This window comes from Pleurodeles waltl, chromosome 2_2 (assembly GCF_031143425.1).
Source record: "Pleurodeles waltl isolate 20211129_DDA chromosome 2_2, aPleWal1.hap1.20221129, whole genome shotgun sequence".
Lineage (NCBI taxonomy): Eukaryota > Metazoa > Chordata > Amphibia > Caudata > Salamandridae > Pleurodeles > Pleurodeles waltl.
In genome coordinates this window covers 800,215,533-800,229,431 of record NC_090439.1, presented here as the reverse complement: position 1 = coordinate 800,229,431, position 13,899 = coordinate 800,215,533, and the positions used below count along the sequence as shown (strand labels likewise).

The 13,899-nt window shown below is 43.0% G+C and overlaps 1 protein-coding gene across 1 annotated transcript in view; it reads right to left on the bottom strand.

The window, feature by feature from the left end:
* The window catches only part of RALYL (RALY RNA binding protein like), a 1,738,931-nt gene that overhangs the window by 1,175,346 nt on the left and 549,686 nt on the right, over positions 1-13,899 (bottom strand). Inside the window, exon 3 of the mRNA XM_069220422.1 lies at positions 12,705-12,800. The gene's annotated coding sequence lies outside the window, so the exon portion shown is untranslated. The remainder of the gene's footprint in view (positions 1-12,704; positions 12,801-13,899) is intronic.

The window sequence follows — 13,899 nt, the reverse complement described above, 5'->3', positions numbered from 1 at the left end:
TTATTCACTATTAATGTAATAAAAAATGAGACACAGTTAGCTGTAATTTGATTCTCCTTGATAGCTGAAGTAAGTAAAAAACACTTTTACATGTACGTTGTGTGCAGGCTTGTGGGTGAGAGTGTGCTTATCTAAAACAGTGTGACTATGAGCGAATGTGTGTGTATGGGTAAGCATGTGTGTGAGTGAAAGTAAAGATGAAATGGCATGTGATGGCACTTCCACTACCCCTGGTATTTTGGTGAACAGATGTCCATGAGTGTGAGGTTGGATTCTGGGCGGGTGGGGGAGTTATATTCAGCTGAGATTTCTGAAGCATGTCTTCTAGATTCACGTATCCTTCTCTTCTCCAATCAGGGGTGAAATCCCTCATTAGGTGTGTTTTTACTACTGTTTTCACTCTCCATGTTATCAAGCAATTGCTGTCCAGTACTCCATTCTAGGCCCAGGAGGGCTAGTTGAATGTCACATTTACAGAATAACCACTCACTAAATAATTGAGTCCCATTCAGGTTAAATGTATGCACATATATCTTGTTTTGATATCTTCAAAGCCCAGAACGGGCCTGGTTTTGCTGGACCTGCGTTGGACACCCCTGAGAGAGGGGGCTTGGCATGACCGTAAGGTGTAGGAATGTTGCACTTACAGCGTGCCCACTTCATCTCACTGGTCAGTTCCAATTTGACAATTGCTTTATTAATCTTCTTGCTTTCAGATATTTACTTTAAAACTCATCATTTGCACACTTTTTTTCAAAATGTTCTTTGGAGAAAGAACCCCCGAATCCCCTTATGCCAGCCGAGCTCGCTCACTATGCTCGCTCGCCACAGGGCACTCATCCTGAACTTTTACACCCCACCACTTTCAAATGTCACCAGCCGCCACTACACCCTGTCACCATACTTCTCAACCTTCTGAAGGAAGGGTGGGAGCAACCACCCAAGAAACCTCCCCAAGATGTACTTAGCTACATATTGGCTCTCAGGACTCAGATGAAACTGTTCTGGAAGCCACCACTTAGAACTGAAGTCCACAAAAATGTCAAATGCCATTTAACATGTCATCAGTGATGTCACAATGATTCTACAGAACATGTCATGGACTTAACAACATTCAGCCAACATGTGTTTTGCGGTAGACTACATCGCTTCTCCAGGACTGAAGTGAAATAATAAAGTTATTTGTATTTGCTTAATAATACCAGTACATCATTGATTCATATTACTGGTAAAAACATTCCTTGAAGACAATAAAATATATTACAGCCACTTTGCTCAAACGCTTTCAGACAAAATATAATTCACAATTACCTTAGCTATTCTCTTGAAAATAAATTATGTTCCCAATAAATATAAACATAGGAACGGTAAAACCGCAATTGATATGACTCTCTGGTGAAATGGGATTAAACAAAATGTTTGATAAGACATGATTTACTATCCATTTTGGTAATGAAATAAATATGTTCTTTCACTCATTCCTTCAAAAGACAGACAGTTGATCCAACGTACTGTTTTTCACATGAACATGTCAACACATAGATGCAAAAGGGGGTATTGCAATTAATGAATGATTTGATATTTGTGAAGTTAGCTACGTACAATATAGCAACACAAAGTTTTTTAATGTTGTAACTGTGGATATGTGCCATCTGTGTAAATGTCAGAATGTATGTACAACTTAATGATGAGACAATACAGCGTATACATAAAAGTTCTACATTTCAAATTAAAGTATTGCACCTTATTTTGGATTATTTTCAGGGCCCAATAAATATAGTTATTATTGGACTGATGGGGTTCTGTGAGGGACCCCTCATGGGATTGAAATTGCAGATTTTTTTTCCGCACACGAAAATATGCTGATCCACCGTGTTCATCGTGGCCCACCATGTAATTCCAGGACGGATCCACGGATACAGATTCCAAATTAACAAGTTACTTACCTTGGATAATGCCTTATCTTGTAGAGGCACAGACTAGCCGCAGACTAGCTGCGGAGTCGCTCAATGCCCTCTACCAACGTGCAGAGGTACTGCTGGGGAAAAATTTCCAGATCCAGTCTGACGCCTGGGGGAAAATTCTAAGATAAGGAATCTGCAACTAGTTGTCTCTATCAGATAAAAAATACACCCAATGACTGAGCCACTCACACACTCTCTCACATTCCCGCTTACACACCCACACAACCATTGCCACACTCATAGAGACCCAGTACACAACTCACACACCCACTCAGAGACCCAGAAAACCACTTGCATACCCACTCACAGGCCCACAGATGCACTCACACCCCCATGCACACCCCCACATACACACCCTTACAGCCACTCACACACCCACTCACAGACCCATACATCAACTTACACACCCTCTCACACACCCATTAGGCAAAACCACTGACAGTCACACACCCAAATTGCCACTGACACACCAATGAGAGATCCATACAGACCCATGTCCACTCATACACCCACACATCCACTTACCCACACACACACAACCACTCACAAACCCACTCAGAGACCCAGAAAAATGTGGGGTTGGCTGTATGTCGGGGGTTGGTCGCAGGCCCTGCAGCCAATCCCTGCTGAGCATGGCCAAAGGCTATGCACAGCAGTGGGTGGATTTACCTATGGTAATTAAATATTAGTTTACATTAAAATTCCTCATGAAATTCATTGAAAAAAACAAAGGTGGCAGTGACATTATAGTTAGTAAATGGCATTAAAAAACAAAGAAATTCACAACAAAAAAAAGAGTTACAGGAATGTTACAGTTAGGTAACAGAGTTAAATTACATTAAATTTAAAAAATCATAGAAATTGAGTAAGAGTGTTAAAAAAGGTTAAACAAGTTATATTAAACATATAAAATATAGTCTTATACAGGTTTTTGGACTCCAACAAGTTACAGTCAAATTGGTGACTGGTATAGGAAGTTGACCACCTAACTATGGGAATTTGTGGGGTATCAATCTTTTTTTGAGGTCAATGCTGAGAGAATCAATCAATATTGAGAGAGTTGCAACAAACGTTACTGAGGACAAAAGCATCCTGCTAAGTGCAAAACCTCAGCCCAGCTGTGACGCTGGATACATGGGTTGCACTTTGAGAGAATGTGATTGGTTGACTAGGTTCCAATCCTCCAATGCATATGATCATAAAACAGTGTCATGGAGCAATGTAAAGGGAAATGTATTGACACTTGTAAAGCTAAAATGCGTTCTTTTATCTCAAGTGGGGGTTTGAACATTCAAAGCACTCGGGGACTGGATAGCGTGTAATGGCTGATTTATGCTACTGGCAGCATAATGCCTACCTGCAGCACGGCAGAATGACAAACAGCGCTGAGCTTGGATCTCCGCCGTATGCCCTGGAGCGCTACCAGCAAACGTCTCCTCGTCGAATAGCTGAGCCAGTGTCACGGCATTTACTTAAAATTCCCAGTATTTCACACTTCTCCCTGCATAAAAATGCATACAGGAGCATCTCCAATCGAGCCGGCCAGATTCAAGCGAAACGTCCTCTGAATCTCTGCTCAGCAACACTAAACGGCAAGTGAAAGAAATTCTTAAGGAGGAATGTTGGAAAAAAAATCAATGAAAGCTATTACGCCTAATTTTCATGAGGTACCGAGTAAAGGGGACGGCAACCCTCTTTAATATGGCTGTTTTCGAGGAACAGCAAGGAAGAATGCGGCTGGAATGTCTTCAGGCCGCAGCGGATCACAAACAGAGCCATGTGGCTAGATAAGTAACACCTCTTAGAAGAGCAGAAATCGGGAAGGGTGCGTGAAGCATGGACAATTACGTCCCATTCTGTGATTCACTTGCAGGAAGCCATTATATGAAACTGTAGTTTAAATTGAAAAGGAACGCAACAGAAACACATGGTTACTGCTCTGGTCTAATGCATCAAAGCTGCTCTATTCTCGCCCTACGGCATTGGTTTGTAATGGTTGCATAGGATCAGAGGCATGGGTGTCCTCCTTCGCCCTACATTTTGTAATGGCTATGGAGCAGTTGGCAGCCATGGTTGGAAGATGGTGCACAATTGGTATCTCTCTGTATGGACACAACAATATTATTTTCTTATTTTTTTATTACACAGTGGAACAATTTGGGGTAATGTCTGGGATTAGACTCAATAGAGACAGACCTGTCCATTCCCATTGTAGGATGGGGCGCAGTCAGAATCGCTGGCAGCACTACTTATGCAGGAGCCCGCCAGAACCTTTAGATATATTTGAATTCAAATATACCATGATGATGCAGACACACCAGAAAGGAATGTAGTTAAGACCGTAAGTGATGCTAGGGCATGTATGCAACGCTGGAATAAATAGCCAGTATTTCTAATGGGCAAAATAGTGCTTTCAAAGATGATCTTGCAACCATGATTACAATATTTATTTGCAAATGTACCATTATAATACCCATACATATATTTAGGACCGTGAATAATCTATTGCTTAAACTGGAATGGGGGGTGGTAGGTGCAAATGAGTGCTGCATAAACTTCACCTGTTCATTCTAGAGTGTGGCCTTCACACTCCAGATTTTGAGAGGTATTATACTACTTCACAATTACAACGGGTGGCCCGACGTTATACTGACCCCAAACCAGAGGAACCTAGTTTTGTGGGTAGTGTGGACTGCAGGGGGCAGCAAGTGTCTGCGGCGTTGGGTGTCACCTCCATGGGACAGAATCAATCATGACTTCTGACTGTGGCCAAGCATTGATAGATGAAATGATCAGTGTCATATGCCCCTGTGGACCCACTGTGAATATACCCAGGATAGGAGCGGTGAATAACCCGAGGAACTGAGTCAGTGCTTGTAGGAAACTGCCACTGTTGGCATGGTTACCCCCTAAAATGTTTGGTGATGCCAGTTATGATTGAAAGAGTGCTGGGACCCTGCTAACCAGGCCCCAGCACCAGTGTTCTTTCCCTAAAACTGTACCTTAGTCTCCACAATTGGCACAGCCCTGGCACATGGATAAGTCCCTTGTAAGGGCCCTGTGGCCAGGGAAGGTCTCTAAGGGCTGCAGCATGTATTATGCCATCCTAGGGACTCCCCACTCAGCACATGCACACTACCTCACAGCTTGTGTGTGCTGGGGGGGATAAAAAGACTAAGTCGACATGGCACTCCCCTCAGACTGCCATGCCCACAACCCACTGCCAGTGGCATAGGTAAGTCTCCCCTCTAGCAGGCCTTACAGCCCTAAAGCAGGGTGCACTATACCACAGGTGAGGGCATAGCTGCATGAGCACTATGCCCCTACAGTGTCTAAGCCAATTCTTAGACATTGTAAGTGCAGGGTAGCCATAAAGAGTATATGGTCTGGGAGTTTGTCAAACACGAACTCCACAGTTCCATAATGGCTACACTGAATTCTGGGAAGTTTGGTATCAAACTTCACAGCACAATAAATCCACACTGATGCCAGTGTGAGACTTATTGAGAAATGCACAAAGAGGGCATCTTAGAGATGTCCCCTGCATGCCAGCCCAACTGCTAGTGCTAGGATGACTTGTCTCTGCCAGCCTGCCACTTCCAGACTAGTTTCTGGCCACATGAGGCGAGTGCCTTTGTGACCAGGAACACAGCCTGTCCTGGGTGGAGGCGCTTCACACCTCCCTCTGCAGGAACTGTAACACCTGGCGGTAAACCTCAAAGGCTCAAGCCTGGTGTTACAACGCCACAGGGCACTCCAGCTAGTGGAGATACCCGCCCCCCCGATACCAACCCCACTTTTGGCGGCAAGTCCAGAGGAGTTACTGAAAAAACAAGAAGGCGTCACCCCCTCAGCCAAGTCCACCACTAAGGTGACCAGAGCTGATCCTCCTTAGAAAATCCTCCATCTTGCTTTAGAGGATTTATCCTAATAGGATTAGGGATGCGCCCCACTCCCCAAAGGGAGGAGGCACAAGGAGGGTGTAGCCACCATCAGGGACAGTAGCCACTGGCTATTGCCCTCCAGCCCTAAACACTCCCCTAAATCTAGTATTTAGGGGCAACCCTGAAGCTAGGAAAATAGATTCCTGATGACCTGAACAAGAAGAAGGACTGCTGACCTGAAAACCCCGCAGAGAAGATGGAGACGACAACTGATTTGGCCCCAGCCCTACCGGCCTGTCTCCAGATTCAAAGAACATGCAACATTGATGCATCCAGCGGGACCAGTGATCTCTGCCAACTCAGAGGACTGCCCTGCAACCCATAGGATCAAGAAACTCCTGTGGACAGTAGCTCTGTCCAAACAACTAAGAAGAAACCATCCTTAAAGGGACTCACACCTCACTCCTGAAGCGTGAGTCCCCAACACTCTGTACCCAACGGCTCCGGCTCATGTCCAGAACAACTAACACCTCAGCGAGGAACCCCAGGCGAATCCCACAATGTGGCCACCCTGAGACGACCTCCCTGCACCCCCACGGCGACACCTGCAGAGAGAATCCAGAGGGTCCCCCTGACCGCGACTGCCCGGTAACAAAGAACCCGGCGCGTGGAAGAAGCACTGCACCCGCAGCCTGCAGGCCAGAGAGGAACCATTTACTGGTGCAGGAGTGACCAGCAGGCAGCCCTCATCTTTGCCCAGTCGGTAGCTGGCCCAAGAAGCCCCCCTGTGCCCTGCCTGCATCACCACAGTGACCCCCGGGTCCCTCCATCGAAACCAATACAAAACCTGATGCCTACTTTGCACACGGCCGCCCATGTGCCGCTGAGGGTGTATTTTGTGTGCCTGTTTGGGATCACCCAGTGCTCTACAAAACCCCCCTGGCCTGCTTCCCAAGGACACAGGTACTTTCTGCTAGCAGACTGGAACCGGAGCACCCCTAGTCTCCATAGGTGCCTATGTTATTTGGGCCCCACTTTGACCTCTGCACCTGACCAGCCCTGTGATGCTTGTGCTGGGTGTTTGAGGTTGACTTCAACCCCCAACGGTTGGCTGCCTATGCCCCAAAGAGTGAACTTGTAAGTGATTTACTTACCTGCTAAACTAACTTGTACTTACCTCCCCCTGGAACTGTTGAATTTTGCAGTGTCCACTTTTAAAATAGCTTATTGCCATTTTCTGCTAAACTGTGTACATTACTGTTTTGATTCAAAGTTCTATATTTACCTATGCCAAGTACCTTACAATTTATGTACTCACCTGAATTCTGAATCTTGTGGTTTTAAAATAAAATAAGAAAATAATATTTTTCTACATAAAAACCTATTGGCCTGGAGTTAAGTCTTTGAGTGTGTGTTCTCATTTATTGCCTGTGTGCATACAACAAATGCTTAACACTACCGTCTGATAAGCCTACTGCTCGACCACACTACCACAAATAGAGCATTAGTATTATCTGTTATTGCCACTATCAACCTCTAAGTGGAACATAGGTCATATTTATCAAAACAAAACAAGACCAAAACGATAAAAATCCACCATACACAATTCAAGTTATGAATTAAAAAGCAAAAAGAGTCATAAATCCTTAGAAAACAGTGCTAACGCTGTTAGCGTGAAAAAGTACCTGGGTTGCGTCAAAATAACACTGCAGGGGCGAGTGTGTGTCGGAAAAAGGCAGAGATGCGTTGATTTCTCACTTGCAAGCGAGACCGTGCATCGTTCCTCCTTCGGTCGGGTTGGCGTGCGTCATTTTTCCTCTCCGCGGGAGAGCGATGTGTCGATCTGGACAGGCATCTTGGGTCCAGGCAGGCTTTGCATTGTTTTTCCACACCCAGCGAGGTTTGCGTCAAAAATCCTGCTGCACGGTATCAGAAAAACCGAGCTATGTGGGTTGCGACGTTATAAGCCTCCGTTAGCGGGTGTTGCACGTCGTTTCTCCAGCTACGTGCGTCGATCTTCCAGCTGCAATGCAGGTGGAGCATTGATTTCAGCCGCGAGGCCGGCGGCTGGTCATTTCTCAGCCGCGTCTTAGAGGGTGCATCAAAATTTTCCCTGCACGGCGGTCTATGCGTGGATTTTCAGTCTTGGTCTGCCAGCTTCACCTTTCAAAGGCCCAGGAACTGTATAGGGCACCACTTGACAGGGCAGGAATCTCAGCAGAGAGTCTAGGTGCTGGCAAGCAAAGTCTTTGATGGCCCTAAGACTTCAACAACAGGAGACAAGCTCAGGACAAGCCCATGGAGATTTCTTCACAAGCAGGAATGCACAACAAGGTCCAGTTTTTGTCCCCTTGCACAGGCAGAAGCAGCAACTGCAGGATAGCTCCACAAAGCTCAAACACGGGCAGGTCAGCACTTCACTTCAGCTCTTCAGCTCTTCTCCAGGCAGAGGTTCCTCTTGATTTCCAGAAGTGATCTAATTTTCAGGGGTTTGGGTGCTCTTCTTATACCCATTTTGGCCTTTGCAGTAGGCCTACTTCAAAGGAAAGTCCCTCTTTGTGAGATCCTGCCTTGCCCAGGCCAGGCCCAGACACACACCAAGGGGTTGGAGACTGCAGTGTGTGAGGGCAGGCACCACCCTTTCAGGTGTAAGTGACCACTCCCCCCCCTCCTAGCACAGATGGCTCATCAGAATATGCAGGCTACACCCCTGCTCCCTTTGTGTCACTGTCTCGAGAGAGGTGCAAACACCCCAACTGTCAAACTAACCCAGACAGGGAATCCACAAGCAGGCAGAGTCACATAATGGTTTAAGCAAGAAAATGTCCACTTTCTAAAAGTGACATTCTCAAACACACAGTCACAAAGTCAACTTTACTAAAGGATGTATTTTTAAATTGTGAGTTCAGAGACCCCAAACTCCACATGTCCATCTACTCCCAAAAGGAATCTACACTTTGATCATTTTTAAAGGCAGCCCCCATGTTAACCTATGAGAGAGACAGGCCTTGCAACAGTGAAAACCGAATTTGGCAGTATTTCACTGTCAGGACATATAAAACACATTACTATATGTCCTACCTTAACCATACACTGCACCCTGCCCATGGGGCTACCTAGTGCCTACCTTAGGGGTGTCTTACATGTAGGAAAAGGGAAGGTTTAGGCCTGGCAAGTGGGTACACTTGCCAAGTCGAACAGGGCTCCTAATGTGGGTGGCACAACCATTGCTGCAGGTCCACTAGTAGCATCTGATTTACAGGCCCTGGGCACCTCTAGTACACTTTACTAGGGACTTACCAGTAAATCAAATATGCCAATCATGGAAATCCAATTACAGATACATTTTACAAAGGAGCACTTGCACTTTAGAAGTGGATAGGAGTGGTAAAGTGGCCAGAGTAACAAAAACAGCCAAAACAGAGTCCAGCACACATCAACAACCTGGGAAACAGAGGCAAAAAGTTAGGGGAGAACACGCCAAGGATGGCAAGTCTAACAAGATGCCTCACAAATAAGATGGGACACCAATATTAAAAGATAATTTACCAATGAAAATGTTGTACATCCATACAATGAAGGCTTAGCTGGGAATGGGCATTGATTTGATGGACGGGCAACATTTTCATAAATTATTTTTACGTAATTACATGAAATTTCTTCAATACTTACATGAAACCCAAATCCGTCATTTTGTGCTATAGTTTATAGCAAAATGCAGCCTGGTGTCAATTTTTGACACTAGGATGCATTTTAAAAAATCACTGTAAACAACAGCTGCTCTCATTCTGTTGTCCTTGTGTGTTCTCTGTAAATTTCTACAGCAAATAGCGAACTCGCAGTAAATTTTTACAGCGAATGGCATACATTTATGCAAACTGGCATAATGAAGTAATTTCGGGAATTTCATGTAACAAGCACTGTGCGACATACCCAAAATGACGCTATTTCTTTGGCAAAATTTGAATTTTGCCCAGGACTACTTGATTCTGGAATTCCCCTTGAAGACCTCCAGTAAAGCAAGATTTAAATTAATCCAGTGCAATATAATGCACAGGGAATATCCAACACTGTACAGACTACATAGAATATATACATAGGTAGCAGACGTTCATCCGAAATTTTCAACTGCAGCCACTGACTAATGCATATGTTTTAGAGTTGCACAACACTGAACAAATATTGGAGGAAAGTCACAGGCTTATTGACAGAATTTACAAGAAAACATGATTACTGAAGCCCACAAATTCAGAAGCAAGCACAGAAACCAGTGTGGGGTGAGTATTTACTAGCACTGAAGAGAAAAAATGATGACAGAACCACTTAACTGAAGTATTTCGGAAAAAAGGTTAATAATATTATAGTAGGTCTATTTTGTTGGGTGAGTCACTGTGCTCAACCCACGTAACATGATAAAATATGTGTAATGCTGGGAATGTTCATATTTTACTATGCACCAACTAGGTATGCAACTCGCACACTTATTCCGATGACTTCTTAGTGCTTATCCCTCAGTACTGATGAGCTCTATGTAATTGATAGCATTCTTTTTTTTCTAGCTCCCTACCGGACTGACAATCATTTAATGCTGTTACGTTATTATTCATGAAAATGTACGGCTACATTGTGCAACTTTGGTAATAATGGAACATATGAGATCTTAAACACACAGAATGCTTGTCAATATGGTTGCTTCAAAACAAATAAAAAGAATTGGAAAAAAAACTTTTGACTCATTTAAAAGATTAAGGGAGTTTGGTGGTCGCAACGCACGACCACCAAACTCGTGGGGACATGGTGGTGGCGTTCCCCCTGCCCTATTACAAAATTTTCGCCGAACAGACCTGGCTGACAGGAGGAAAGCTTGGAATAGAGGGTTCCCACTGGTCTGACTGGCAGGAACAGTGCTACGAGATAGCACTCAGCTCCCTTGAATCTAGTATTGTGGCGGAGACGGTAGTCGGATGGCGGTCCAACCGCCAAACTTGTAATTTGGCAGTCAGACCGCCACAGCTGCAGTGCTCTAACAGCCACAGCGAGGCTGGAGGTCTTGTGATCAGTCTTAGTCTAAAAGAAAACACTATTAACTGGGGGTGAAATGCTAGGCTTCATCCAAGCCATGCTCCATTGCAGTAGAACCAATCCACGCCAATCCCATTGTTTCTATTTAGAACATTTTCATCTATTTACTCAATAGCTTTGTAATGCTACTGTCTGATGTCTTGCTTGTTGTGCTGTTTTGAGGTTCCTAAAATACTCAGCTTTTCACTGAGATGATCCTATTGCATTGAGCGATAGCTAACAGGGACAACACATGTATTCCTCATTGAAACATGCATTTTTTTATTTCTTAGGGAAAGGGTTTTGTAACTTTGTGGGAACTCATGTCTTGACATCCTCACTAGTTAACATCTCAGATTTTCACATATTTACCTACAAAAATACTGGCTTCACACAGTAATTCTGTGGGTTTTATCTGAACAGAAGTGGGAATTATTTTAAATGAGCTAAACAATTTCAGCCGTGTACCATTTTGACTTTTGAAGTGACAGTATGTTTGTTTTCGCAATCAAAGAATTCACCTTTTACAATTGTACTATATCATCCCCGAAGCTAACTGTTTTAATTGTGGGCCGATGAAAGAGTTCAGCTCACCTCTCTCTGTGGCAACACACTCCCATCCCTCACCCAATAGCTCGCAGTTACACTGCATTTTGTTACATTTCAAGGCTTGGTTCAAACACAGAACACTGATTCTATCTGAAAAAGCATATTACAAAAGTGTCAGTCATTTCAGTCAGACATGTATAAATGAGACCTGGCAAATATTTTTACCTCGTTACAATTAAAAAAGACAACTAACATAATTGACAATTATCCATAAAGAGAATATGAAATGTATATATGTGAAAATTAGGTGAAAGAGGTATTGATCAAATTGTTAGCTGCCTAAACAAACAGATAGGTCTTGTTGTTTTGCAGAACTTGTTTTTTTTTAGAAAATCCAATTAGGGAACTTCAAAGGCACATCTCCAGACAGCATCTCCAGACAGAGATCAGCATTCATTTGTAGCTTTTCTACTAACACGTAGCACACTGCTCTTGATGAAACCCTTCCCAGCACCAGAAGAAAACAACATATCTGATACGTGATCACACTTGTGCAGATAGTTTTTCGCCAGATGCAAACCTCTTTGAAGAGACGGTATTTGCTCGAGTTCATTTTGTTATCTACTGTTCTTTGTAACCCAGAGCCTGTCATACTGGCTCTCTTCCCCAAATCCTAAGGCAGTTATTTATGGCTTTGGGCATACGAAATGGCTTAGGCTTAGATGTATCCATTTATAGTACCCGACTAATTACTCTCTGCTTTGTTAACCTTTATATTCCTATTTCATGATCTATTTTTGTAGCATTGCATGAATAGAAATAATCAGTCTTGTTGATTTCAAACCCTCAGTTTTTTCACTTAAGATCGGTGTTAATAGGTACCAACAATACTTCCCCACAGACACATAGGTATTTTGGAGTAAGTAAAGTAATACTCCCATAGCACTCTTTTTTTATATTCTTTTACATGCTTTGTGAAATAGTCCCAAATCATCTAAAATGGGTAATTTTCAAGGCATTTTTTACATATTGTTAGCATAAATAGGAAGTACTCTGCCCTCTTTGCACTTCTAATAATAGGGAGTTGGACGTTCGGGGCTGATTAACAAAGGCATATATGAGTATGCAAAGGGGTGCTCCAGTTGTATTACTTCCTGTACTCCTAAAAGCTATTGTGAATCAGCCCTATACTATGTTAAAACCCTTTGATAAACTGGGGCAAGTATGCATTGCTCATCCTTCTTACCTCCTATTTGTCTGCTGCAAACTCAGAGGCTCCACTCAAGTGATAAATCCGGGCTTAATGTGCAACTGGTACAAAGTTCTAGGCTGAGAGAAGATCCTGCAAAATTGAAAAATGGACACAGATTAATTGATGTTGCAGTCCTTAGCTTTTAAATGAATAATTTATATTGAAAAAGCACAGGCTGGTGTTTGTGGATGTGTTGCCGAAGAACGAAAGATACCTGGAGAGCATTCACATAGGTGTACATTTAGGCACAGATTCTAGGGCATCCATAATGTTCCTTTAGCCATGTTCACAGTTTATGCATTGCATTTTGATATATAAAACATGCATGTAATACATTGTTTTTATGTGTGTAATAAACACTACTCTAGCGCCTATTACCATGCATGCATATGTAACAGGTGCATTAAGTTGCTTTGTTAAAAACAGTTTGCTGTTGTGAAACATGCCAAAGACGTCTATATATTGTCATATAGCTTCTGCCAGAATAGCAGATTTTTTTTAGAACAAAAACTGCATACAGGGAAGGTTGCCAATATTTCAGCGTGTCAAATTTATGTGTGTTCATAAGACAAGTCGTTTCACCAAGGTGATTTACTCCTGTCAAATAAAGGCATAAATCTGATTTTAAAATTGGACTCAGAGAGGGAATGTGGCTAAAACTGGTAGTTTGGAGATGGTGTGGAATGACTCTCTCAGTGAGGAAAATTACAATCTAAGCAGAGAACAAAAGACGTTGCAAATATGCAGAAACCCGCAGGGATTGCAGGTTCGTGGACTACAGATTAACGTTCTTAGTCAAATAGCAGAAAGTCTGAACTTTTCTTCAAACATAGCAGGAAATGCTAATTTATTTGTGACTCTAAACAATTATGACATTTTCAAAGCAAAAGTCAGATATTCACATTAACACGTTTTGGTGAATCTAGTTTATTTTTGTTTAACTATCTAATCAGCCACAAAGACTTCAACAAACATAGATATCGTCAAATGAAACTCTTGGTAAAAATTATAGGGAAAATGATACGATTATGACCAATTGCAAATCAATCAATGTTTTTGTGCAATTATTTGCAAAGTGCAGACAACAAGCTCGACTAAATGTGCTCAGCAAATCGGAACCACAACACAACAAAAAGCACCTTCTTAGCTGCACATCTTTGAGAAACTTTACCTAAGAGTTTGTTGGCTT